This window comes from Montipora foliosa, unplaced genomic scaffold (genome assembly GCF_036669935.1).
Source record: "Montipora foliosa isolate CH-2021 unplaced genomic scaffold, ASM3666993v2 scaffold_442, whole genome shotgun sequence".
Classification (NCBI taxonomy): domain Eukaryota; kingdom Metazoa; phylum Cnidaria; class Anthozoa; order Scleractinia; family Acroporidae; genus Montipora; species Montipora foliosa.
Window position 1 is genome coordinate 300,001 of NW_027179748.1, and position 5,000 is coordinate 305,000.

Sequence of the window (5,000 nt, forward strand, 5' to 3'; positions counted from 1 at the left end):
GTCGAGGGAAGACGACACAACAGCGGCATGCTGGTAGAGTCAGGTTCACTTGCCGAATAGCAACGTCACTCGTTGTCTCCTCTATGACAACCCTTGTGTGTTTATGGGGATCCGGCCTACTCCATTAACATACACCTCCAAGGACCATTCAAAGCAGCCAGGATCACACCTATACAGAATGCATGCAACACTGCAATGAGTCATTTTAGAGCATCAGTGGAGTGGGTTTTTGGAGACATTATAAACTACTTCGCTATTACTATTTCAAGAAGAACCTGAAAATTCACTTAAGCGCAGTTGGCAAAATGTACATGGTGTGCGCCTTGCTGACAAACGCTCGTACTTGTCTTTAGCAGTCCATAACATCGTCATATTTTGGCTTGGACCCACCACCAGTGGAAGTGTATTTTCAATAAAATTGTCTAAACATAAAAACACTTTGAACTATGTTGCTTTTAGTTAGTACAGCTTACAAGTCTAACAATGCAGAAACTGAGGGTGTTCTCATTGCGCGCACGCCACATGAATGTTATGCTAGTGTCTTATTTTAAGCACCAGAAGTAAAGTGTACAGAATGTTTTTTGTCTTGTTGTTTGCAAGGTTTAATTTTCCTGGGTGTGAGGTGGCCATTTAGGGCAAAAGAAGCACATTTTCCTACCCAATTTCAGACCCCACCCGCCATATTTAGGGCTTACTGGAAAAGACACACTCAATTTCTGACGGCATGTCTAGTTTCAGACCAGCCTCACATTTTAATCTAGTTGGGGTGACACACCTATATAGCTCATAAGGGGGAGTGGGTACTGTTGTAAAAAGCAAGGCAATATTACACTTTAAGTCTGTTACGAACAGACATTTATTGTTAAAAATTTTGTAATAGAGATAGGAAGCAACAAATAGAGATATTGAAGTATTGCTTTTGTGTTACCAGTGACATTGACAACGGGAATTAGCCCATTACAAACTTTACCTCAAGCAGAAATAGCTGTCTTGCTTGAGTTGAACAAAACAATTTGACCTCCACCAATAAAAAAGTAGTGGAATAAATGTTCTAATTGTTTTTCATATTTTGGATCATTTGCATCATCATCGTCATTAATTGATTCTTGACCATGTGAGCCTGCTGCTGTCTCATACTTCTCTGTTTCATTATTTGTTCTTATTGTAATTTCTTTTTTATCTGTAATTCCTCTTTTTTCACTTCCATCTCCTTGTCTGACTTCTCGTTAAGATAGGCAAGCGTATCTGTGCCAGATTGTCGGTTCTTCCTAACCTTATTTGTTTCTGTGTCATTTTCCTTGCTATTTAAAAGCTTTCTTTTTTTCGTCTGAGCAAAGGTTTCGAGCAATTTCTGGTGCATTTCTTCGTCGTTTTTTCGATCTTTCCCTGCATTTTCCTTTTTGTTGGAGTCTTCACTGCTGCACTGCTTCTTGAACTCTTTTTCTTTGTCAATGATTTTCTCCAATGCTGCTTCAACGGGTGTCAACTACGGAGGTGCTATACCGGAACCCTTTTCCTCTTGTCATCTTTTGCAAGAAGTGGGACTTAGGTATCTTGTTTCAATCTCGGACAGGTCTCTGATCAACAGTCATGTTGAGTGAATGTCTTTCGGCCAAAATATGCTGCAGCTGGCCTTCCGACAAATTTGCGGAACTTGCATGTTTTTTCTGGCTTAATTTTTGCTTCTTGTTGGATCAGGGCCTAAAACGTCAATGCCAATAGAAAAAGTTGGCAGTTCTTCGCTGGTTTCTTCCATATTTTAAAGAGAAGAAAAAAAAACAGGACACAGACTCTGCAGCCAGAAAAAAAAAATGCTGACGTCACCTTATATATCCATGGGCGTGCATATATTTTGTTCATAACAGTTCAATACGACTTGTATAGGGCAAGCATGCACGCACGCAGATACATACATACATACATACATACATACATACTTTATTTGCTAAAGCAGGTCGGTAGTGGCAGCTAAAGAGCTGATGTGGACCTGCTAAACTTAATAATACCACTAAAATCCTACCATATGAACCTACCAATTAAACTACAATACTTTTTAAAACTAAGATGCAAACGTTAATACTAACGTAAAGACTGACTGTTTACAACAAGAGAAAATAACCTACTAATTTTAGATAGATTCAAAAATTTTTAAGAGGTGTAAATATTAGCATTTAATAATACAAAAAGTTAATATCCTTATTAAGATTTACTGTAGTCCCTTCATTAAATGTTATTTTGTTGAGGCTGGTTTTGTTGCGGTTGAGTGGTACTTTCAAAGCATCTAGCTTTTCCAAGTTCCTTGTCCTTCTATCCAGTGAATTCCATCACAGAACACCGAAAACCTCGAGAGGACAAGTCCCCCAAAAGTCTCTCGATTTTAACGATTTTTGCAAAAATTGCGAAAAATCGCAAAAATTGTAGAACACAGAAAAGCTACAGAAGGCAAGTCCCCCAAAAGTGTTGCGAAAATTGCGAAAAATCGCAAAACTCGCGCAACATTGAACAGCTAGGGCCGCAGTGCCATAGTCGATGAATAATGAAGTCTAGTGCCTGAAGTCTAATTTAGTTGAACGACTGCTACCGCAGTGCCGTAGTCGATGAACAATGAAGTAATTATGTAGGACAGCTCATTAACCGAACTGCAAAATGAAAGCTAAAATTTTTACGGGAGATCTTAGGCATAATCACTGAAACGAGTGCTTCACACGAACTCGCGAAAAGTGTAGTTGACCGAGCCGCAAAATGAAAGCTGAAATTTTACGAGAGTTCTGAGGCCTAATCACTGAACCGAGCGCTTAGGCTAAATCAGTAAACAAATGGCGATGAAATATTATTTCATGTTCTCATTTTTGTGGATACAATGTTTTCAAAAAAGTCGCGCACGAGTCCTGAGAATTGACACTGTCGCTAAAAGCGTAATTATGTAGGACAGCTCATTAACTGAACCACAAAATGAAAGTTAACTCACGAGGTAAATTCATGTTTATGAAAGCCAACTCACGAGATATATGCATGCGTAGCGGGCTTGCTTCGGCTTGTGGATTAAAGAACGAGGTATATTCATGTGGAGTGCGCTTGTTTCGGCTCGGGTATATCTATATCTATTTGTAGCGTGGGTGTTTGAAAAAGTGTTTGCTATCATATGATACACAAAATTAAAGAAAGGGTACAAGTCATGTATTTTGTTTTGTTGTTGTTGTCTTTGTAACAAACAAGGCATTGGATGCACTCGATTAAGAAACGGTGTTGTTATTCATTTTTGCGACTGCGGGACGGAAGCAGCATTGCAACTCGAATGCGGCACTGCGGGAGCAGTTTTTCGAGCTAGATAATTTGTGGGCCGGGTATTCTGAAATCTAGCCCTTGAATATTTGCCAGCACAACAAGTTCGAGTTCTCCATATGACAATTCCAGGCATTTGTTTACAGTTGAAAGCACAGCTTCCTCAGAAAACTGGTGGCAACATTGACTTTCTTTCCTTCCTTAAGAGGACCCAGAGCCATCTTTAAAAAACTTTCTAACCCTAGCTATGATCTCTTCGTTTTCGAACACGTAAAGTTGATACTGCGCTATGTTTTGTTTGATGGACAAGTGGTCGGATGCTGTGGCATTACTGTCACTATTCGATCATTATTCAAATTAGGTAGTGTTTTATGCCCACGTATTACATTGGATGCATGTTCATTTCTTTCGAGTTTTGGATAAGGGAAGACACTTGGGTTTCTTTGTGCGCTTTGAATTCACTTTCTGTGAATAAAGCCATTGCAATTTCGTTAAGGATACGTAATTTGGTCTATTCGTGCGTTATTGTTTGTTCTTTTAGTGTCTGGAAGTTCTCGCGTTTTACTACATGCAAAGAGCAAATTGTTTTATTTATTCACACCACACACCACACACATTTTACGTTTGAAAGTTCCAGGTAATATTGATCTTTCAGCATGTGGAGATACTGTTTGCGTAAGAGAGGTTCTATTATGGGTAGTTATTTTGCCTATTTAGTTGTACTCCAGTTTATTCCAATGCACGGAGATCATGATGGCTTCAGCCCAAACACGAAACAGTGTTGCTCCTTTTTAAACATCGTTAACAAGACATGCATAAGAAGCATAAGGATATAGTACACACTTGCCATGGTAACACAGATATCTCCCAGCTGTACTCTCTGAGAGAGCTTGGTGTAAAAAAAGGAACTGAAAATGTGCCTGTTGTTGAACAATTCCCTGTCCATTTTCGAGGCAACGTGCCTGAAGATTAAAAGAATCCTTAAATTACATGTAGTTTTGTGCATTCAAATACTTAACTGAAAGCCAGTAACACCCTTCTTGATCATAAATGATTGATTCTAGAAATTTAATAATATTCAAAGTAATTTTTCAAAATAACTAAAAGGAATAGATGATTTGTGTACATACTAGCTTTAACTGGAAAAACAAAAGAATTGCCATGCCAACAGCCGTAGTTTTCTGGACAAGGCCTTCTTGCTTTGCATACCTAGTCACAAAACATCATAATGGAATATATATTGTGATTTTCTAAAACCAATAGCTGAATTGTGAAGTTATCTTCGTTTACTCTCTGTTCTTAAAATCCTTTACTAATTCTCTGTCTTCAGAAAAGAGATTAATAATTATAAATTATTAACCCATTGACCCCAGGAACCTTAAAGTACAGCCTACTAAGCTAACTATTATGGGTATGTGTTTAGGAATAGTCACTTATTGGTAAATGTATGTTGTACACTTGACTGTGTCTTAATTAGAGCAAAGGTATGTCTAAAGCACACTCCAACGGATCAGCTGAGGGCTGTTCCTAGTGAGAATACAAACTCAAAGAATGTACTAACATCAATACGGGTCTGGCAAAAAGTGACTGTATTTTTCTACATACTTTGTTTTGTTTACTCAAACTACTATGGTGTGCTGCATACATGTAATATAATGACGGTGTGTACATGTAGGCACGGACAGGTTGCCTTGTCTGGTCAGAGATCTTGTTGGGAA